This window comes from Parasteatoda tepidariorum, chromosome 9 (genome assembly GCF_043381705.1).
Source record: "Parasteatoda tepidariorum isolate YZ-2023 chromosome 9, CAS_Ptep_4.0, whole genome shotgun sequence".
Taxonomy (NCBI): domain Eukaryota; kingdom Metazoa; phylum Arthropoda; class Arachnida; order Araneae; family Theridiidae; genus Parasteatoda; species Parasteatoda tepidariorum.
Window position 1 is genome coordinate 52,846,001 of NC_092212.1, and position 25,566 is coordinate 52,871,566.

The 25,566-nt window shown below is 27.7% G+C and overlaps 1 long non-coding RNA gene across 1 annotated transcript; it reads left to right on the forward strand.

Annotated features, from left to right (window-relative positions):
- The first annotated feature begins 24,276 nt into the window (after positions 1–24,276).
- On the forward strand, positions 24,277–25,531 carry LOC122271117 (uncharacterized). The gene is made up of 2 exons (XR_006226176.2): positions 24,277–24,981; positions 25,364–25,531. It is a non-coding gene; the product is annotated as an uncharacterized lncRNA (long non-coding RNA).
- Positions 25,532–25,566: the final 35 nt, after the last annotated feature.

A 25,566-nucleotide genomic window follows, 5' to 3' on the forward strand; every position in this document is an offset into this window, starting at 1 on the left:
GCAGTTTTTTGTAAAATAATTTTTAAATATTATTTACTAATAATACTCAAATAAATTTAATGTACATAACTATTCAGAAGCAACAGCGAATAAACTATGTCCTTAGGCAAATTGAGACATAAAACGCATATAATGATAACGCTCCTTTCTTACATAAAATTACTATCAAAGAATCTGCGTCTAATTAACTTTTCCAAAAGCATTACATAAACAGTAACCTTAAAATTAATCCAAAATTAACTTATTTAAAGTGATTTTCATATTTAAGTAAGTATAATTCGATATCAATGCATGAATATTATACTTTAAAGAAAGTTTAATTACCTATTCAAATAATCGTAAACCATTCTTCGTTGATGATTCTATAGTAATTAATTTAATGCTTTAATTGTTTATTTATGTTCCCATATCGATACCTCCAGTTAAAGGGAAATTATTTTCAGATCAAAAGACATGTAAAGATTAAATTACAAGCAAATTATATTCTAGAATTATATTTTAAGAAATACGCTTAAAATTCAATGAAGCTGCATTTAAGGTATCAAATTAGATTAGATGGTAATTTATGAAGATGTTGAAGTAGAAATAACCATGATACAATTCGATTTAAAGATGAATAATAGCACTTTATTTGAAGAGACAATTAAGCATGTAATTGTTTTCTTCCGAATCAGATTTTCTATATTATCAGTGTCTAAGTTTCATGTTCCATCGATATTTGCACACTTATCCAAAGGAGGATACTTTGTGCTACGCATGAAGTAGAATACAAATAAAGTTTCAAAATTTGACAAGCTATTGTTTCGGTTACGCATACAACCTTTGATCTTTCCTCTCATGTTGTTTAAACTTTGACTTAATATGTCTGACTTAACTCCAGCTTAGCATGTCGAGATATGTCTAATATCAGGATATTGAACCATTATCCAAAGAAAGTGCTATAATTTTCCGCGACGCGCTTTAAATGTATTAAAATGTAATAAATATGCAGAAATTTGGTATTTTTAACATGATGCTTTAGAACAGTGTTTCTTAACCTTTTTGGTATAATGGACCCCTTTTATAATTTTTTAAGAAGTCATGGACCACCCCCCTGTGAAAAAAATAATTGCAAAAACCATTCATTATTAGAAAACATTTAATTTCATTATTTTAATAGTATACAAAATTTTTATAATTAAAATTTTTAATGTGAAGGTTGCTGCTGCTTTTCCTTCATTAATTTCAAATTGAATTGGGGGATAGTTTTCGACAAAGCAACGAGCGTATCATGTTCAGCATTCAATCGATTTCGATGTTTTGTTTTTATTGTCATGAGTGTGGAAAATCCCGCTTCTCAAAGATACACCGTAGCAAACGGAATTATAGCTGCCATAGATCGCTTTACAAGCAATGGGTAGGCTTCCAAACGTTTTAAAAATTAGGAGTAGTTAGCGGACCCCCAAAATATGACTCATGGACCTCTTAGGGGTTCATGAACCATAGGTTAAGAAACCCTGCTTTAGAGCATGGCATAACAATCCTTCATTCAGTTCAATTTACTTTTCAGATTTTTATTTTTCACAACACTGTTAAAAAAATTCTGGATCGAATTACGGTAAAATGTATTGTTTCTCAGGGGGCGATCCTTTTTACAGTAAATTCCATTTTTGCCTTAGCATGTTACGAAACAAAAAATAAACTTGATATACCGTACTTTTTACAGTAATAATTATCAAACATCACTGAATCACTCTAGTTAAATAAATATAACTGTAAAAATTACAGCTTATCAGATTTTCCATAATTTTTACACTAATGGAATAAAATCACTGTATCTCTCTTATAAAATAAATATTACTGTTAAAATTATGTTATAATATTTTACGGTTAAAATAGATTTAGCGATAAAATGTATTTTACAAATGATACACGCAAAGTACTGCTACGTTATACAGTAATTCGGGAATTTCTCACAGTTTAAATGTTAAGCACTGTAATTTTGAAAACCAGAATTTCCAGTAAAGCACTATTGCATGATTATAAAATAGAATGGTTTAAATACTATGTGTTTTGCTCTTCTTAAACAGAATTAAGTTTTTTTTTTTACTATATTATTATCACACAGTACGGTAATTTCACCAGCACTTATTTTTGAAAACCAAAATAGCTCTATAATTTTGAAAACCAGAATTTCCGGTAAAGTTCTATTATATGATTAGAAAATAGAATGGTTTAAATACCGTGGGTTTTGCTTTTCCTAAACGGAATTAAGGCTTTTTTTTAGAATGTTATTACCATACATTTTGGTAATTTTACCATCATTTATTTTCTTTCTGAAAGATAACATCTCAAACCTTGTTTTTTATGATTTTTGTCTCGATAGCTCTCTTTTGTTTTTCTGTATTTTATTAATAAAAATATATTCCCGTAACTACCTGTTGTGGACCAGAATAGAGAGTATCATGGCGGTTAAAGCTTCACAAATTCGTGACTGCAGCAAGATAGTAGTAATGTCGCCATCACCCTGATACATACCAGAAAAGCGGATACGCATCAACCTGAAGCTGAGTCGACTTCAAGCATCTACTGGAAACCACAATGCAATTCAATGCTTCAACCCTGATGAGTTTTCATTGAATCATCACGCTTTTACTTTAATCATACAAATGGATAAAACATAGGAACATATAGATCGACAACCATTAAAATTACTAGAACTGGTTAAATGATAATTTTCAAAATTTGATTTTTATTATAATTTTTTTTTTTAATAAATATTTTTTTCTCTTGTAGCTACCTCTATAACTTTCAGAGCGTTTGTCCAGGCATCATCAGAATTTTGAACTGCAGAATTTCCTCAATAATAAAAAAGCAGTTATCCCCATATTTGCTCTTTGGGAAAGTAGTGCGTAGCTGAGAAATTACACTAATAATGTGTCAAAGGACACTACCCATAAAGGGCTGAAATTCGCAATAAAAATACAATTGTTCTTATACGTTATGTTGAATATAAAATCTGCCTTTGTGTTAATCTTTTTAACCCGTCAATCAACGTATTTGATTCGAATATTAATATTCATACCCATAATATGATATTCGTATTATATAATTATATTCTTTTCCCGGGGGCGCTCCATAAAGACCATCTTTAAAAAAAAAATTTAATCTTCGGTAAATTTAAAAAAACAAATAAAGTATACAAATTGAGGACCATGAATTTATATCAAAGCTCCTCTCTGTTTCCTTCGGCAATCAAACATGTTTTGATGCTCGTACTTTCGCTATCCTTTACTGTGATTTTCCACACTTTGATAGCATTTTTAATTTTCATCGATTAAATATTATTTTGCGACAACAACTTGTGTACATTTTTAATAAGATTCTACAAATATATATTGAGGGTAGTCTTTCTACAACACCAAGTGAATTTAAGACACCATTTTCGTTCCATTTATATCAATACTTGTTCTTGCCTAATACGGTTGTGAGGATTCCATATCTGAAACTAGTTTTGCTCCTAAATCTACAGATTTATTTTTTAAATGTCGTTTTCAGTCTATTTTTTATCGAAATGAAAAAGTTTAAAAACGTTATATAATAACACGTGAACGTTGCGAAAAGCGTTTAGAGAAGTTTAGGAACATTATAGGGCAATTCCACGAAAAGTGGTCCTGAGTGACTAAATTTTCAAAATTATCGTAAAATCAAAAATGACACAATTTCGGAATCTAGAAGATGTACATTTTTTAATAGTTAAGATAGTTTTTTGAATTACAAAAAATATTTATGTGAATTCTAACAAAAGGTGGAACACTATGAATTTTAACAGGAGTTCTCTTCTTTGTTATGTTATATTCCAATGGAGTTCTTAAAATATTAAAGAGCAATAAAATAGTTTTTAGTAATAAATATAACTATTTTACTCTTTTATCATTGTTTAATGTATTTTTTTAATTTGGCCTAAATTTTTTTGCTTGTTTGAAAGTCGATTAATCAAGATAGTCTAATTTCCCAGTAACACACGTAACATAATTTTGCATTTTTTTCTGTAAAAACTTTAGTAAAAAAGAAAATTTAAAAATTTTTTGTTTTATAAATTAAGAAGGCAAGATATGCAACGGAAAAAATTCTCGAATTAAAACTGCCAATAGTTAAAATTTTATAATTAATTTTATTCAAGGTAACACACGTAACGAAAAGTTACGCGCGTTACTGTTATGTGTGTTAGAGGTACTTATACACTTTAATTATTTATTTATTTTCAATAAAAGATTTAAATCATGTTCGGACATTTTTTATAACCGCCGCGCAACTTCAATGCCACAAATACGGAATTGTAAGATTGTGGTTTTTTGTAAAATCAGGTCGGTATAAGCATTAATAAAAAAACAGCATAATAAGACGATAATTTTGAAACTTTTGGAAATTGTTTTCCCAAACTTCTATTTGTTATACGTTTATGTTTAAGTAGAATATTTCGACTGCATTTGCTAGATTATTATAAAATGGATAAGCTTAAAATAGTGTCCTTATCTGGATTTAAAAGAATAAGAAGATGAAGAAAAAAAGAAAAGAGCATAAGATTCTGCACTTCAAAGGAAAGAAAATAAGGAAATAATGAAAGTTAGACTTGAACTTTCAAAACAGATTGATAATGATGTAAAAGGTTCACCACTAAGTATTTCAGATGAACTTAATTATTAATAAATGGATTTTCTTCAAAAGTTAGATTGTTTATACTATGCTTGTATTGAAACAAGAGCTGGTTCTCTGGATTATTACGGGGAAAAACGGGCAATAAAACGAAAGAACTATCTAACAATGTTTCTAAGAGAGGCTTATACTGATTTTTGTCAGTTGCATCCTAAACATTGTTTAATTTTCCATATTTAGTGCTTTATGACTAAAAAATTTATTGCTACTGTAAAACTTAGAATCAAAACAAATATCATGAAATTTTTATTCTTTAACTGGAAGGCTAAAATTAAGTTTATGACAATACATGGTGATGGTAGAAGTATTTATGTATATAAAGTAAAAGAAATTTTGGATCTAATTGTTGGAAGGGTGCTTCTGATACTTACAAAAATTTCTCATTGCTTGTTATAGGTTTCTAACCATCATTTATTGTAGTTTGGTAACGATGAGAAAAAGATGACAATAGCTCACAATAAAAAATATATAATGGCAAATGTGCAAGAAGAATGTTTTGAAATAACTCTTGAAAATTGGACTAACTTTCAATAATACGTAAGAGTTAAAAGAATCCGAGGTGATACTTTCCAAACAAACATATCTAGCATTAAAACCAGGGAAATTCAAGTTGACTTTGCAATGGCATATTCTTTTGAATATCAAAACGAATTTCAATCAGCATTATGCTATCCAGCCACAGTTCCGTTATTCACAGCAGCTGTTGTCTTAGACGATACTCTCCTAAAGAGTTTAAAATAGAGTCCTTTACAATATTTTCCTAAGGCAAAGACAAAGGTGAAACAATGTCTACACTTTTATTTTAAGACTGTTTAAAAACGATTCTACTTCAGAAGATGAGCTAACAGAAACCTTCTATAGTAATAAGTCAAGTTAAGAATTTAAAAATAAATATATGGTTGAATTATTTCATATTTTGTCAATCAAAATATAAAAAAAGAAATTAATTTGGAAATATTTTACGATATCACATGCAGAAGTTCCTTCTATGGGATAGGTGTGTAGTACAAAATCTTGAAAGCGAAGCAAAAAGCAAAGTTATTTATATCATTGTGTTGTTATACAAAAAAATTTATTTGCTATCCAGTGTTGTTTGCAAAGCTAACCAATCAACTCATGCCTAATACAACAGTATTATATATTAGCCAAAAGGAAATAAAGATATTAATTGAAAAGATCAATACATGGCAACGGTAATACAAAGCATAAAATCTATGCATAAGTATCGTTAGATACTTGAATAAGATGCATAGATGCACATTGTGGCACACAAATAGTCAGTAAGTCAATTTCTGTTCCCTCCTGATCAGAAGTGCGCCTATAACTGAAATTAAAACGACATATGCTCTATCTCGGGAACATTATTGACGCAAATGCACATGCTTGTAAACTTAAAATGCAATATTTGCATAAAATAATTGGAAAATATGCATATTTTTGTTTCCAAACAGAAATGATTTTGAAGGAATAGATGTGCCTAAGATTTGCTATGTTTTACTCTCTAAACCAGTATAAAGAAGGGCTACAACCATCTTTCCAGACCATTAACTATTTTATTTGCTAAAATAAATTGTTTTTCTTCTGCTAAATTAAAATAAATAAATGTTTTAGTGCAACATTTATGACTTCTCAGTTGAAATATTCACAGAGGGTAACACACGTAACGTTCAGTTAACACACGTAACGCACCAATTTCACCAAAATAAAGAAGTTTTTACTGTTGCAAGAAATTTTTAAAAATCACTAAACACAGCTTCGATATTGTATCTCTCTATAAAAGAAAATATCTTAATTTTTTGCCTTTATACTTCACAGAATTAAATGAATATATTCAAAGTTTCAAATATCTAGCATTATAAAGGGTAACACACGTAACAAAATTTCAGAAATTTTTTTTTTCAACATCAAATTAATTTGCGCCTTCAATCTTCGTTTTGAAAACTTACAACACATATAGATTTAACAACAAATTAAGAAAAACATAAAAAATATCTAACAAGTTTATTATAATAAGTGTTAAAGTTGAAATATGTCGTGTAAAAGTAACACACGTAACGAAAGAATCGCCCTATATCAGGTATAAAATTGCATAGGAACCCATTCCTGGAAAAATATCGTCGTAAGCTGCTATATTTTGTCTACTGTAAGAACCTTCCCCGCCACAAAGTCTGAGACCAATTGCTGCTATGGAAACAACAATGGCGCATTTCAGGAAGGGCAGCTTCTCTTCACTCTAGGTCTAACACTGTAGAGCGAGGAAAAAGATTCGCTTTCTCTTGCCAACCCGAACCAAATGCTATCCCTTACAGTGCAGTGATCTCACACCCTTACTTGAAATAGTTATACCTTGTTACCATAGTCACCACCACGGGTCCAGACGAATGGCTAGGAGAGTTCTTACTTTAAACAAACTATAAGAGTTCTTCCCTATTATGAGCTGTTTTGAAACACACACAAAATACAGTTAATAATAAGGAAGCACTTCTAACAGCATATGATGACATTTTCGGAGATGGATTCCTATGCAATTTTAATCCTGATGATGTGCTCTAACTTCCCTAGAGATTGGTCGCAATATGTATACGACCCCCAGATTAAAATAACGTTTTAAATATGTACATTTCGTCAAAAAATAGATTAAAAATTTTATTAAAAAACTGTAGCTTTGAGAGGAAAGCTGATTTCAGATTTGAAATTATCTATACGAAAGTATCTAAGATCTTTCAAATAATCTCATGGAATAGTTTCTTTTTTTAAACTTGTACTGTTAAACTTGTTTCCTGTACTGTTTGTAAAAAATGAAAGAAGTTTTGAGAGAAATGATGAAGGTTTGTAAGTGCAGGATAAGGACAAAATTATTTGAGTTATATTATTAAGTATTTATAATGATAACTTATAAAATTAATATTTCAATTGAACTCACAAAGTCTCAGAAAAAGTGAGAAATTTTACTGAAATTCATTTAGAAATACTTTGTGCTAACAATTTTTCCTTCATGAAATTTTATTGTTAACTTATCATTTCTAAGCCATCAACAACTTATCATTTATAAGCTATCCATAACTTAGCATTTTGCTGCCTTTGATAACTAACCATTTATAAGCCATCAATAACTTTCCATTTATAAGCAATCGATATCTTACTGTTTATAAGCCGTCGATAACTTACTTTTTAAAAACAATCGATAACTTGCCATTTAGCTGCTATCTGTTTACAGCAGAGAGAACCGTCGTCAGGAATAAAGTGAATTGGAAACACTGCAAAGTAAAAAACAGGCAAATCAGTGGAATTTTGTAAGAAAAAAGACTGCCCGAGTGGTGTAAGGGCAAACCAAAAAAGCCCTCTTTCTCAGCACCCGAACGGTGCCCGGATTAACAGTCAAGTTGTTAATATTGTCTGTTAGTTCATTCAAAATATTAGCAATTTCATTTGCTTTTCATTAAACTCTTTTCAGAAAATTTTTGTTCTTTCAGTAGTATTGCTGTATTTTATGTTTAATTTGTTTCCTTTTCTAAATGCAAAGAATATATTAACTGATTATAATTAAAACATTAACAAAGATAATTAAAATATGATTTTAATGCTTACACTCTGGAAAATTCATATTTTTAGAAAGGTGTATTTATTAAATGTGTGATATGGCATGCTGAGCATGCCTTCTATAAAGTAAATTCAATTTAACTTTAAATGTAGATAAATTCAATTATTTATTAATAAACATTTCATTAAAACTAGAAACTGTTTCATTATACCTTGGTTCCCAGCAAATCGTTATTTATTTACAATTTTTTTTTAAATGAAATACTTATCTGATATTAATAATAATTATTAGACTGATGCAAATGTAATACTGCAAATCATATTCTATGAAGTACAATATTCCAGTTTCGTAACTATGACATATCTTAAAGAATACGAAATACCGGCTAACTAGCATCTACTCTTTCCAAAATGTATGCATTTTTATGCATATTTTATTCGCGTATTCTGACATTCCGTCTGTCTTCCAAATTTGTTTACCTTCATGCAGTTCCTTACGTGCACCAACTATTCTTTTTCTTCTCTGATACAATAAACAAACGTTCCTTCTTTTACAATCGCGTCTACAAAAAGAAAAATGTTGCCGAATGTTGCAAAACTATACTGATATTTATTGTTTAGGTAAAAAGAAGTATTGCTTCATGTATTCTCCCCTCAAAAATTTTTAAGATTGTTTTAAATAGTATCAAATTGCTTTTTTTTTTAATTACAACTCTATGATTAAATAACAAAACAGTTTTAGATTTATATGCCAACGTTTGTAGTTTCGTCAGTTTTTTAGGTTTTTTTTATGTATTTATTTTTGCAAACGTTAGAAAGTTTGCTTTAAAATTGTCTAAATAATCTAATCTAAATAGTATTATAGTCCCAATAGTAATTTTTTCTATATAGTAATAAAGTCTAAAAAAACACAGTAGTCATTTTAAAATAACGTTGTCTTAAAATGCCCAATCGAGGCAAATTTTTTACTGGTTTGTGTCCGACTTTACTAAAGTCACCTTGATTCTGTGTCATAGCTTGACACGAAGAAAACAAATGAGAGCCAAAAATATATAGTATTTTATTTCATAACTGTCGTTGAACAGCTGACACAAATTTGGGTTTATGACTACTAATGTTCAATTCCATTGCCTTGCAATTTTGAGCGCAATCCAGAAGACAAGGAAACTACTGGATCGAGTATTTGAAGAAATTTTGCCTTCGTGGAGTACTTTTTGATTCAACTTACCCGCCTTTGCATTACATAGGGAGGAAAACCACGAAAACCTTCCACGGTTAACCTGACGGCAAGGGGACTCTATTACATTATCTGTCTACCATTGAGGATATTTTTCATCAGCACTGTGGTCGGTGCGAGCCGGGTGCGGAATTCGTATTGACCTGCCTTCGCTAGGATTCGAACCCGGTTTACTTCATTGGAAGGTCAACGCTCGATCCCATTAGTCACCACCACGGCTCAAACTCCAATTCCAAACACCTTAGTAACTCACTCCTGCTCTACCTTGATGGAATAAGTGTGAAACGAGGGGGAAAAATGTCCGCCTGAGTCCGCCACTACTGAGAATAGTCAAAATATCTGCCTAATTCTGTTATGGTTAAAAATATGAAATGGTGCGTACTGTTTACTAATACCAGCGAATCAATAGCATCAATATTGAGTCAAGTTCTAATGATGACAATATTCAGTTCTTCAGCAGACGGATTCTTCATACAGCTTTTGGAGAATGGCCCTTTGCTTTCTTTGAAGATTATGGTCTGTGGCTGGATGGAGCAGTTGGTTTGTCGTCTGCCTTCTGAGCCCAAGTCTGCGGGTTCGATCCCCGGCCCAGACACCGTATTTTCGGGATGCAGAAAATCCTCAGTGGCCATGTCGCATGATTATGCGGCATGTAAAAGATCCCTGTAGTGCCTTAATGGCTCTGGGCATTTCCGGCAAAATTAAATTCCAAGTGCACTTTAGCATCCAAATAAGAGTCTCGGTGCTGCCATCCAGTGTGGCAGAAACTAGACGTCCAAATTAACATGGCCAACGGTATCTCACCCATTGTGGTGGTCCTGAAAGAGTGGATACCACTTCTGAAGAACACACTAGGTCCACTCATGAGTGCGCACTTGTGCAGCTCATTGGGGAAAAAAAAGGATTGTGGTCTTGAAAAAGAGCGGGCTATTTGTAGCATGCGCCCCATGGAGCATGTGATGCCAGAATTTGGCATTACATATTTATTTCCTATCTTTTTAAAATATCCTTCATTACTTAAGCTTATTTTTATTAATAGAATTATTTTTAAAATAAATCAAAAACTTAATCTTTTTAAACGAACATAAAATATTTATTTCTTCTCTTCCAGATCAATGTAACGGATACTTTCTTTTTATTTCATTATTATGCAGACATATAAATTCACTGTCGCCTCTAATCGAAAACAAAAATCTATTTATAACTTTTTATTCTAATTTTCCAACGGCTAAATGTTTCGGTTGCATGGTTATAATAATTCACATAAATTTGTTGGCGACTCGTGATCGCCAAGGTGTTCTTTTAAACCCATGTGGATATGCTAGTTGGCTTCGTTTTTGGCTATGATATATTATGATAAATCGCCAAATTTTGGATCTCCTACCCATACTCTTTCTCTGTCCGTTGGGAATAATTATATTCACTTTTAATTTCAAAATTTGCGAGGCTGGGAGCCCTTTGGGGGGCCTCCCCAGTCTCAATTTTCTAACCGTCAGAAATGTTGTTCTTGCTTTATGGTCTCTCAATAGAGAGTATTATTATTTCATCCCTTTAAGGGATTTCTTATTTTGGATAAAGATGTGGCCACTTTCTGAATCAAATTATACTTAATGAAATCTAAATTTACATTCAACGATTTGTACATTATTTCCTGGAAACGTAATTGCTTCAATATTGGCCCAAATGAACATTCATGTAATTCCACTATACAACCCTTGACGGCTACTGAAGGAAGCAACAAAGTTTCATCATAAATTGGTGCCTAAGACGGGGAAACGTATCTTTTAGAATATTTGCGTGCATCATGTATCATCCCTATTCCTATTTGCATCCTGTTTGAAACTCCAGCCGGTGTCCTAATCTCCAAAATCCTAATGAAAATCTCCTGATGTCCAGCGCAGACTACCAGTGCATGATGAACAATGTTGGTAAACTTAACGTAGTCTTTTCTCTAGACTGCAGATAATCATAAAAATTCTAGAAATCGATTTATTACCTTTAGCAGAGAGTATTAGAAGCCGAAATTGAATTCTCCAGCAGATAAATGCCGATTATTTTATCCTATTAATAAAAAATTTCATTTTTAAAAAAAAATCACAATTCGAATAGAAGAAATTAATGTGAGATCAAAATTTAAAAAATTAGTATTAGTATTTATTTTGGCTTTTAAAATTAGAAATCTTTTTCTCCATGCATATCCAATAAGTCATATTCTGATGCGTGTGTTTACCCTAAGGGTATGTGTGTTAAAATAGAGTACATTTTATTACAAAGGGCATCCGGTAAATGTGTATTTAATTTTATAGATTTATTTGCAAATCTGAAATTAAATATGCCATGATCATTAACGAAAAATGTCAGAAGAAACAAATTACAAACATATCGAGAAACTATATAAATGTTTTCGAGAATTTACAAATTACTAAAACTAAATCCTACAACTTACATTATAAATTAAGTCTTCATCATAAACGATTTTTTCAAATTAGTAATTACTACAGAGAGTTTTGTTTACTACCTTTCACAAATTTTTTTACAAAAACTTCTCAAGTATTTAAAAATGCATAAATAATCATAACAATACGTCTTTGAAAGTAAATAGCAAATTTAAAGTATTTTACAAGAGTTAATTAGATTGTTAGAGAAAAGCTTAAAAAGTTTTTAGCTATGATCAAGAATTTTATGTAGTATACGAACACAAACAAAATTTCTAATTCATGAAAATGAAAATCGCTTCAAAGTTATATTCACAAACTTTCTGTTAGAAACTTATTTTCGAATAAAAATTGGCGCAAAGTGTAAATGAAAAACTTCCAATCACTAACAAGGAATGTATCCAAAGTGTCAATTGCAAACTCGGTACAATTTTTTCTCTGCAGTTAGTTTTCTGGTTGTGATAAAATACATGTGAAACATTTACCACCTCCTTCTCATTGAATTCCGGATATAAATTTCTGGAACTTTAAGTGCTGGCTAAAGTATGAGTAATGAATCGCCAAATACGCGGTAAAATATAGAGGTGAAATATTATTTAAAAAAAAGTAATTTCAGCGATATCTCATTAAAGTTCTTTTGAAAATTAATTGTTATTTAATAAACTTATATAAAATGCAGAGTTATGCTGGAATTCTAAACGCTATTGTTCAAAACAGCAGAATCTTTATTCTCATAAATTTCGTCCTTTATTTTTAACCTTTTGAATCGCAATTATTTAAGTTTACTAATAGGGATAAAATTATTAAATTAGAATATTCTTGCAGAGCCATTATTACTTTTTGTCTGCAAAATTATTTAAACTTAGCGATGCATTCGGAGCAGAAATAATAGTTTTTTGTACTTTGCAACTTGAAAAAGTACTTAAATTGAGAAAATTAATTTTATAAATGATTGCCGGACCTTAAAAAAAAATTTTTCTAACAAAAATAATAATAATTATAATAATAATTCCACCCTATGGGTGAGTGACACCTTATCTATTTTCATTGTAAAAACATAAAGGCAAAAAGAAATGATTTATTTTGAGAAATTCATAATTCAATGACAAAAGTTTCTGCTTTATTTTTAGCATAACTAATCAAAAATTGCCGAACCTAAAAAAAATTGTTTTTCTAACAAAAATAATAATAATTATATTAATAATTCCTCCCTATGGGTGAGTGACACCTTTTCTATTTTCATTGTAAAAACACAGAGACAAAAAGAAATGTTTTATTTTACGAAATTCATAATTCAATGACAAAAGTTTCTGCTTTATTTTTAGCACAATTAATTTAAAATTGCCGGACCTAAAAAAATGACAATCCACGTCGAAAGTTATGAAAAATAATGGCACGAAAATGTTCACGATTCAATTCCATTTTTTGAAAGAGAAGAACTTTTCAATTTACTGTTAACAACACAAATGAAGCTATATTGGTAAATCGTCTGCTGAATTTATGTTTAAAAATATCAAACTTTCGATTAAAATCGTCTGCGGTCGCCTAGCAACACTTACTGTTGCCAAGGCCAGAAATATAAACAGCAACCCTCGTAGCACAATTAATTAAAAACAGTAAAAATACTTTATTAATAAAACATAGATATAATAATTTTTAAAAAAAAGTTTCTAAATTTAAGCGTCCGTTTCAGTATTTAATTTTTCAAAAGAAAATGACACTCAAAAACAGATACACCTTACAAGATAGATTAGAATTATGGTTTTCCTAAAAATTAATAATTCACAAGCAACAAGAAATAAATTTGATTAAAACTTTCTTTTCATAGTTCTATTTTTTAAGCATTTGTTTTATTTTACTCTTTGCTGCTTTCTAGTTTTTTATTTAATTTGTTTCATTTAAAAAAATATAAATAATTTGCAAAATTATTAATTTGAAATGTTTAAATGTGTGTTTTATAAGTATATTTATATATAATTATATTTCCATACATAATTATATTTACATATAACTATATTTATATGTAAGTAAATTTATACATAATTTTAATTATATATTCTAGACTTTTCAGTTGAAGTCATGCTCCTAGTATTCAAACTTTTAGTGTAATCTGAAANATATATATATTTACACATAATTATATTTATATGTAAGTATATTTATACATAATTTTAAATATATTCTAGACTTTTCAGTTGAAGTCATGCTCCTAGTATTCAAACTTTTAGTGTAATCTCAAAACATTTTTTTAAATGAACAATTAGGTTTTTTGCTGCAATATGAATGATTTTGAAATTTGTAAGAGAATTTAAGTAACCATAAAATTAAATTAACTAGGGCATATTTTATTTTCTCTTTATCTTAATTGTTATCTTTATTGTTATCTTAATCTTTATCTTAATTATAATTCTGCTACTCGAAAGATGGCAGCATGAGCAGATTTTGCTTTTCCCTGTAGTATAGTTTTCTTTTCAAGCACTCTTAAAGCAACTGCTGCCTCCTGTTGGTTTAATTTTTAACAATTACGTATTTAGTTTGAAATTTCTTTGTGTATAAATCTTTGTTTTGTCTATGAAGTTTAATAAAAAGTTCACAATTCCGTTTTTATATGAATATACTTTCTGTTGAATTTGAATATTTTATTATATGAATATACTGATATGATTTCATAGTTTTCTGACTTATTGGTAATCTTAACATCTTTCGAAATGCATTCTATGCTTAAGTATATTTGAAAGTATTAAAATTATGCACATTTACAACCTATTACAACTATGCTTAAGTATTAAAATTTTTAGCACATTTACAACCGTTCTTTAAAAAGACTAAAAAATATTCCTAATATTTTAATTTAAATAACTTCCTTATATCATCGCTTGCTATTGCAAACATATATCAAACACAAATAAGAACGATGAGTTAAAAGAATTTATTTTTTCAAAAATCAGCTTTTAGTTTTATGGAAAAACAAGACTAAACATAAATAAATTACTTATCTTATATTGCCAATAAATGGTACGCAACACAAACGAAAATTTATTTTTCTATACATTTTCCATACATGTATTTTTCAATATATATTAAGTATTTATTTTAGTACATATATATTCCAACATCGTGTTTATTTTTTGGTGTACTTATTTTTTAGTATTCTTTTCCTTTAAATTTTATTATCAGTAGTGCATTTATTAATATAATTTTCATTAATGTAATTGTAATGTATATTCATTATATACTATATTTAATAAGATATTTTTTTCTGAAACACATTGCAGTTAGAAGAAGTTTATTAAACTGTTGCATAAAGTACAATTAAATTTATTTTAAATAATTTATCATTATTTAAAATCAATTCATTGAAAGTAATTTGTCGTGTATCGATGAGGAATTTAAGAATTCCATAACTAACAAGAAATATGTAAGTCACAGTTTTCGTTCTGATTAATTTTTCAATAAGCTGTTTAATTATTATCAGTGCATTCATTAATGAGTTCACAAATGTGCGTTCAGAAAAGATTTCGGTTTGCACATCTTTATAAAGAGTTATTTTACAGCAATTAAAAGTTTAATAATATGTAACAGTTAATAATATTCATTATATTAAATATTACATTTAATAGTTATTACACACTTTTAGAATAGTTACTTTAATAGTTACTGTAAGAATGCTATGTTCAGGAATCTGTTACACTTATTAATAAAATTAAAATACTCCTTCGAAAAGCACTAGTTTTCAATATTAGTTTAACTTATTTAGTTAACTTAAATTGATGATGTTTTATAAGAGATTTCATTTAGGTATACTTTTTTAAGTTTTAAAGATATTACTAGGAGGTTATATAAGTACTTTATACCTTCTGTTTATAAACTTTTTTTCATTTTTTATCTTCCAATATTTAGACATCTCAGCTTTACATAATGTATTACATAATGTCTAAAATAGTGCATAATTTCTATATGTGAAGAAAATTAAAAGTCGCTTTGAAAAATAATTTTCATTTTAACTTTTCCTTACACATTATGTAACGAAAATTACACTAACCTTTTTTTAAAATAATTAAATTTAACCACGATAATTCCGCATTATATTTTCCCATATTCTCACTTAAATTACATTTAGATAACTTTAATGTGATTAATAAGCCACGTTGAAAAACTACCATGTCATACCTTCTGCTGTATACCACCGTGTTATACCTTCTGTTTATAAACTTTTTTTCATTTTTTATCTTCCAATATTTAGACACCTCAGCATAACATAATGTATGACATAATGTCTAAAATAGTGCATAATTTCTATATGTGAATAAAATTAAAAGTTGCTTTAAAAAATAATTTTCATTTTAACTTTTCTTTACACATTATTTTACGAAAATTACACTTACCTTTTTTCAAAATAATTAAATTTAACCACGATAATTTCCCATTATATTTTCCCATATTCTCACTTAAATTACATTTCGGCAACTTTAATGTAATTAAAAAGCCACGTAGAAAAAATACCGTGTCATTTGGAAATATTTCATTCAGTGATATTTCGATTAAAATATTTCATTATTAGATATGAAATATGATTATAAATTTTCTTTATAATTAACAATTAAGAAGTAATTCAAACTTCAGTATTTTTATGTTTTTAAGACAAAAAAAATGTTGACTGATTGAAAAATGATAACTTATTTCTGAGGAATCCAGTTAATAAACGATTTAACCAAGAAGTATTTAAATATTTAATATTAATTCCATTAGAAATCGATTTACAGAGAGCAGCACTAAACAAAGGTTTCTACAGTGTTGGAAAGTGAAAGTTGAGCATTTGTTAGTATTCTACTTAAATATCAAATGAGGTTTATATATAAACAATAATTTGTTATTGTTTTGAATTTTATAATGCTTTTTAGAGGTTAAAAATTGAAACAAATTAGGTCTAGTAATTTTTTTAATAAAATTTAAATATCAGAAGTAATAGAAAATCGTAATTAAACTCTAAATTCTGTTACATGAAAGTAATTAGTTTGAATATTTATGTACAAGTGAAAATCGTGTTCAAATAAAGTATTTTAAGCTTCATAAAATACTTTCTTCGTATTGTAGATTTGTCTTAATTGCAACTTCTATTCAAGAAAAAAATAAAGCAGACAGCGAAATAATTATCTTTTTTCTTCTTTTTATGCAGCTTAATTGGAATGAAGAAAGAAATTTATTGATAGGATGTAAAAAATAAAGAGCAATTTTAACAATTTTACATTAGAGAGATGCAAGTTACTTTCCCCTTGTAATAAAGATTAAATTTAAAAAAGAGGATGAAAATTTGAGAGAATTATAAAGTTCTTTTTTATTACATAATTAGTCCTACCCTATTAAGTTGAGACAAATTGTAATCTTAATTTTTTCGTATTGCTTTAATTACGCTTTTTTCTGTAATAAATTTGTGCTATCTCAAACTGATAACAATAATGGTAAGATAAATAAATGACAGCATAATGTGCTTTATAATATAGCCCTCAAAACAATTTTAGTGTTATCAGAATGTTTATGATATGTTTTAGTACCAAATATGTAAAAAATATTATGTACATGGAAAATATTTGAAATAATAATATTTGTTTTCCATTTCACGTTTTTACTGCTAATTAATTGTACAATGTGAGTATTTTTATGCATTTTTTTAATCAGCAACTTAAAGTATAGCCTACACATATTTGTCTCATAGGTACGAAAATAGAAGGTATTTCTATTTCTAAGTTGGCAACTCTTTATTTGTATCTGTGATATGTCTTCGTACAATAATATGTAATATGTCTATGTTTTTTTAAAAAAAATTTTGTCTTTTCTACAAACTGATTTATTAAAAACTGTTGACTGACTGTTTTTATTTAAAACATGCAAGACTATGAAAATTAGTTTTCCTCAATCAGCATGGCTATTATATATGAAATTATTGTCTTTCAAAAATTAATTCATCAAGACATTTTTTTAATAAAATCTTGGAATCTCCAAGAAAATAATTTCTTTTTATTTAAAGCTTTCTGTATAATTTTCTAAATATATTCACTGTCGTCTTTTAAAAATTTGTTAATACATCAAATTATGTTTTTTTAATTAAAAAAATATTTGAACCAAAACAATACGTTTTTCTTCACTCATATTTTCTCTCTACCGTTAGCTTCTATTAAAGTTAGCAGCGTCTTAAACGTAATTGTGAAAATATATTTATTGTTGTCTTTTAAAAATTTGTTAATACATCAAAATATGTTTCTTTAATTAAACAAATACTTGAACCTGGACAATACGTTTTTCTTTACTCATATTTTCTCTCTACCGTTAGCTTCTATCAAAGTTAGCAACGTCCTAAAATTAATTGTGAAAATATATTTATTGTTTTCTTTTAAATGTCTGTTAATATATCAAATTATGTTTTTCTTTAAATTAAAAAAATACTTGAAGCAAAACAATACGTTTTTCTTCACTCATATCTTCTGTCTACCGTTAGCTTCTATCAAATTTAACAACGTCTTAAAAGTAATTGTGAAAAAGATATTTATTGTTGTCTTTCAAAAATTTGTTAATACATCAAATTATGCTTTTTTTTTATTTAAAAAAATACTTGAACCAAGACAATACGTTTTTCATTTTTCATATTTTATCTCTACCGTTAGTTTGTATCAAAGTTGGCAGTGTCTTAAACGAAGTTGTGAAAAAGATATTTATTGTTGTCTTTCAAAAGTTTGTTAATATATCAAATTATGTTTTTTTTTAATTAAAAAAATACTTGAACCAAAACAATACGTTTTTCTTCACTCATATTTTCTCTTTACCGTTAGTTTCCATCAAAGTTAACAACGTGTTAAAAGTAAATGTGAAAATATATTTATTGTTGCCTTTTAAAAATTTGTAAATACATCAAATTATGTTTTTTTAATTAAAAAAACGCTTGAACCTTTAGAATACGTTTTTCTTTACTCATATTTTCTCTCTACTGTTAACTTCTATCAAAGTTAGTAGCGTCTTAAACGTAGTTGTGAAAAAGATATTTATTGTTGTCTTTCAAAAATTTGTAAATACATCAAATTAGGTTTTTTTTAATTAAAAAAAATACTTGAACCAAGACAATACGTTTTTCTTTTTTCATATTTTATCCCTACCGTTAGTCTCTATAAAAGTTATCAACGTCTTAAACGTAATTGTTAAAAAAAATATTGTTGTCTTTCAAATATTACTAATTTCAAATCACCACATGACAATTTTTTATTAAAAATTTAAATGTATCAAGAAAATGCGACTGTAAAATTAGATGTTATTTGATGTACCAAAAATTTCTCAACTTGTTTTTTTCCAACTTAACATTTAGAATAATAACAAAAAATGGAATTTAAATAATTAAAACAATTTTAATGCTTTGTAAAAAGTTCTCAACATCTTGTCATTTTATTACTTTCTTATTAGTATTGAATGACCAGATTTTTTTCATTCATCTGTGTGAGTTGAAGTGAAAAATAGAAAAAAGGAGTTTCTAATATCCAGTCAAGGAAGTTCTCAGAGGATGAACCATCTAAGTGAAATTTCAAGTGTGAATATACAGGTTAAGTTGTATCTGAACTATTTTATGGATTTATTAGAAGGTAGGACTAATAATTCTTTGCCTTATTTACCAATATCTAATTTGAAATAAAAATAATGCTATCACGCTCAAAAAGAGTAGTTAGGGGAGAGTCGGGTACCCCTGCTCACTTAAGGAGTATTGCTCATATTTCTGTATAATATTGAGTAATTATCAATATTTTTATATATTTCTATTGTTTTATCATCTAATTAAATAATGCAAAAAGAATAAACCAAAAAAGAATAGTTTAACTTAAAAAAATAGAAATTTAGAAAAAAATATTTTTCAGCTCTTTTCAAAATGTGTCGGGTAGTCCCGCCCAGTTACAAAATTTGTGTTTTTTGACTGTTTTTTCAGGTGTAAATGAAAATGACCAATGTATTGACAATAGATAAACCTCGTTTATCATTTTTAACACAAAATTATATTATTTATTACATATTTATATACTTTTAGTGAATTCTATCATTTAATAACAATTATTTCATAACAACAATATTTGTGGTTAAAAATGCATATAACACTCAAATTTGAAGCAATAAAATAATAATCTTTGCAACCGTACATTTATCGACGAAATAAAATTGGGCGGAGATACCCGACATTCATGTGAGCGGGGCTAAACGATATCTAATTTTTTTGTAAATTGATTGAACAATTTTTCACATATAAACTTCTTTCTTTGCGCAAATTAAACTTAAAACTTCATACTTTAATGCTGTATGTATAGAAAAAAAATTTTAGTATTGAAATGAAAATTAATCGAAACATTCAACCAATTTTTCTTAATTTCATGACTATTGTATTCAACATATTTTCAAAACTATTATTTACCATGTTACCAGCTGCATAAATACTTGAAACTTTGAAAATAATCTTTTTTTAATATAGTAATTAATGTCCGATGGCCCATTGACTTGTAAAAATATTCTATACATATGAAATTAACAGTGGGCGGGGGTACCCGCTGGGCGGGGCTATCCGACTCTCCCCTATATCAAAATTAAAGTTCAAGCAAAAACAATTCTGTTACTCTAGTAATATCCATATTGATGCAATCACTTAAAAGTATTTCCCTAATTAATGAATACCTATAAAATGTCCCTCACCTTCTGCATTCATTAAGTTATTCAGATATTTATAAAGCAAGCAGATTTTTAAACATTATCCGTAATTTTGTCCTGTAAGAAGTGGAGTTGTTTATATTCAGTAAATCGATATGGAGTCTTAATTACTTCACATTTTATTTTTCTTTAAAAGTTTTTTCTTGTTAATAAAAAGTGAGTTACCTTCATTAATATCTGATTAAATACTTCTTTGATGTACTTAGTTGTAGACCCTTCATTTGGAATTGGAAATTAAAACAGCCACAAATCAATAAAAAAAAATTAACAATTTTTCATTAAATGTGAAGAAAGCCTTACATTTTTAAATAAGAAGTTTAAACTATTTACATTTAAGCTTTAATTATTCTGTCTTTTTCTCACTTAATTTATGTTTTGTAAGCGCATTCAACTAAAAATTTTCTTTTGAGAAAGTACAATACGAAAAACCATAATTTAACGAGAATACGTAAAGGAAAAAGTTATTATAGTCGAAAACATCAAAAGAAATATTTATTTGACATTTTAAATATGTTCAAAAAAATTTTAAATTTTAGATAACTTAAAAACTAAAATGTGTTGAAAATAAGATAGGTGCATAGTTTTTACCGAATTAAAAATTTAAACGAGAGTGCCTTTCATTAATAAATATTGAATTTTAAAAAATATTTTTAAAAAATATTTATCTTAATTTTTATCAAAACACTTTTAAAGTTTTGAATACAAAAAACCCTTAATTTTTTAGGAAGAGCCAAACATATAATTTAGCAGACTTAGTCAAGATTAAATAATTGAAACTGATTAGATGAAGTAAATAAACACATCGTGGTGATATAAATCTTTATTTGAGTTTCTTAATGAATATTCACCTTACATTTTATGTGGTTATGACAATAATAAAATTGTTAAAATTTAAATCATTTTTATATAAAATAATTCAATTGAAGAACAGATCTTTTTTTTTATTCAACTTTAATTATAATAACTATAAATTCTGTTTCTCAATTTTGTTTTTCGGACTTTTCGCATTCTTTAAAATTTACGCTAACAGTTTTTGATTTGAGCCCTATTTAAAATGTTGTGTACCCTATAATATGATAAATTTTCCCCTAAAGTATAATACAAGATAGAAGATGTTCATTCCCTCTAATCTGTCTGTTCTCATATGTAAGTAATAGCTAAGTTTATTTAATAACTTAAATCCAACTTAATTTTTCTGTTACGCATTCTGTTTCACTATTGACTATTCAAATCTTAACCAAACGGTAAAATACGGTAAAATACTATTGAGTATCACAAATCGTGAATAAGAGGAGTTAATAAATTAATAATTTACTCGATTAAGTATCTATTCTGAATTTGATAGCTAGCATCGGTGTTAAGCATTACTAATATGTTAATAACTGTAAGAGAAGATCAGAATACAATACTCGCAATTGCCAAATTTTCCCTACCAGAATTTAAATCGGAGTGAAGGCGGTGGTCATGATCACCTGGTCTTCGCACCTTACTCACCAACCGCCCAACTGTGGTGAATCTGCTCTAATACCACCTCGGACATTAGGAGATTCAACCAGACATAGTTAACAACCAAGGATTTATCTAGAAAAAATGTGATTTGATTGCATTTTCAATATTTTGCTTTGACTAAATTCACAACAATGGCTCATTTATCAAGAAAAAAAAATGTTTAATCTGACGTAATACAGTTCTAATGATTCAACTTTATGATATAGTTTATTATAAGAGAATTGCTCATGAAAAACATTTTTTTAGAATTAATCAAATTTTATTCTTTTGCGTGCACAAAGAACAATGGTTACTTACCATTTCAACCGAAACAAGTAATATGTTTTAATATAATTAATGTGAATCTAAATACGAAAAGGAAGGAAAAACATTTTCAAGAATATACATATGCTTAAGATTTTCAAAGTTAATATTTATCCTACTGGGAAAAATACTTTTAGATTAATCGATGCATAAGTTAAAAATAAGCCTTTCGTCAAATTTACGGATGTATGCAGATGCCAAAGTATATTTGATGCTATAAAGTAACCTATTTATTCTGTATTTTTGTATATTTATTGTCTTGTTGTTTTATTATAATTTCCTAACTATTTTAGTTTTCAAAACTTTTTAAGAAACTTGGTTATCCCAGTAAATCATACCTTTGTTTATATGATATAAAAGTTTTACTTGGACATGCTTTTTCACAAAAAATGACATACAGTAAACAGATTTTAAAAGATAAAAAAGACACACTTAGAATAGATTAAGAACAGATTTCAAAGCTTTAAGTTGAAAACAATAACTTAAGAAATGCGGTATACGATTACAGTAATTGTGAAATATACTTTACGTTTATGAATTATTATTTTCAATTGACTTACTAATAGTAATTACAAAATATTAAAAACTAAGCACCAACATCAAGAATTTTTATAACCGAATACAAGAGAGAAAAGTGTACTCATGATTCATGAAGTTTGATATCCAAATATACTTTAATAGAATAATACTTTATTATAAGACATTTTATATAGTTTCATATATAAACATAAGTAAAATAAATCTCATTTCCTCCAAATTCCAAATATACTTTAATAGGTTAAGTTTTTATCTGACAATTTTTCAAGTCATTTAATGCAGATTTTACTAATGAAAACAAGTAAAGTGGGTTGCACCCTTATCAAGATCCAATTATACTTTAACATAAAACCATAATGTATTTTTTCCTGCATCATTTCAATTCATCGATTCAAAAATTTTATAACTGTGAAATTTATTGTAAAAAGTACCAAAATTGTTCAGAAAAACTTAGCAGCTGTTATCTTAGTATATTGCCAAATGAACTATAAGTTACAAGTTGAATAGTGACATTCTGTTGTATTTTAAATTAATTAGAATTCTCTCCAAACTCATTTGACAGCAATAGCAAAAACGTTTTTATCAATTATTCATTAAAGTATGCTGCATTAAGAGTGACTTAATCTTAAATCTGAATAACTTCTTAGAATTTCATATTTGTTTGTGGGAAAACATCATAGTTCCAAAACTAAACGATTGAATAATCCAAATTCACTTCTAGGAATTTTTTTGCAAACACTTAAAAATTTCATTCGCAATTTCAACTAATTAACTAAAAATAGAGAAACAAATGAACAAAACTAACTAAATAAAAAACTTGATGTAGAAATTTATAATTTTTAAGAGAGTTTTTACAGGACTTTTTTTTTTAATTTTTACTTATCAATTATTGACTTAACAAAATGCAATAAATTGAATAAAAACTCTTACTGAAAACTGCTGTTTACAATTGTTTTCAAATGCGAACACTACTTGAATTATTTCTGAAATAATAAAACTTTAATGTGATGCCACAATTGGCATTACATATTTATTTCCTATCTTTTAAAATACCTTAGCCGCCAATATTCGTATAGTGGAATTCATGATTGTTCATTTAGGCCATTAATAAAAGTAAATGTATGAAACAAAATGAAAGTCTCCAGGAAATTAATATGAATCGTGAATATGAAAATCCAATTTATTAAGCAATATTTCTTGAAGATTATAGAGAATGGCCATCAATATAAATTCATCATGATAATTACCAATTATCAAAAATAAATCACTTGAAGGGATCAAGGAAATATAACTTTCACATCAAGAAGTTTTTGTGTTTTTGTTAGCATTTTTTTTTGTTACGATTGCATATATTTTTTTTTAAGCCGTTAGGATGACTGAGACAGGAGCGCCTCAAAGGGGACTCCTTGCCACCACAAATTTTGAATTCCAAGTGAATATAATTATTCCCAACGGACGTAGAAAGTATGGGTAGGAGATCCATAATTTGGCGATTTATCATAATATATCATAGCCAAAACAAAGCCAACTAGCATATCAATATGGGTTTAACCAATACCTCCTAGAGAGGAATCAAGCCCCACAACGGGTTACTAAGGCGTAGTAGAGTTAGGCCCAGAGGAATTCCAGTCAGGGTAGCTATTTTTACGAAAAACTCCGAATCTGATCAAACGAGCCATTGGCGATATTCTGAAGTATTATAACCTGTGTCGGCATTCAGCCAATGGGCGAATATTTTTGATTTGAATTTGTAAACAACCGTCGGTGTTCTGATGTCAACGTTCTTCATAAAATTTATATTTATTCTACAAATGTTATAAATATCAGCATTAATTTAATTCTTAGTGTTATGAATAATTGCATATGAGTGCTGTGTACCAAACTGCAGAGGATTTTACAAAGTTGATGGTACAAAAGTATTAAATTTTGGATTTCCCAATACGTAAGAAATGGCTTGCCGCCATGCCAAGAGATTTTGAAGTTGCAAAGAATTCTAAAGTGAGTAATATTTGTTCTTATTTTTAAAAATTTAATTATGCTTCTTTATTATATTTTTACTAAGAGTAAATTATTTTAAATTGTGGATAAATTATTTATAATAATTAAGTTGTTCTTATCAATCATATCGCAAACTATTGTAATATATAGTTATTTTTATAGAGTTTTATTTTATAAAAATATTAATAATTTTAGTATTTTATTAAATTTTTGCTCAAACTTTAAACATTTTTGTTTGACCATAATATATTGTAATTTATTTGATTATGAAATTTAAATCTATTAATTTTTCTACAAAAATCTATTAATTTTTCATACATGAATATAGTATGTACTATTTATTTTAAATGCACATTTAAATATTGTATTCATTTTGTTATAGGTATGTGAGATGCATTTCAAGGAAAATGACATTAGAAAAGAGATATTAAATGACATTAGAATTATTTTTAAATGCTACTGAAAGTTAAACATATATCAGTAAAATTTATGTTTACATTTTATTTATCATTTTTTGAATTTGCTATTTAATAAAATATTTATTATCTAAGGTTGCTTACTTTATTTTAGTTTATCAGTGTGACG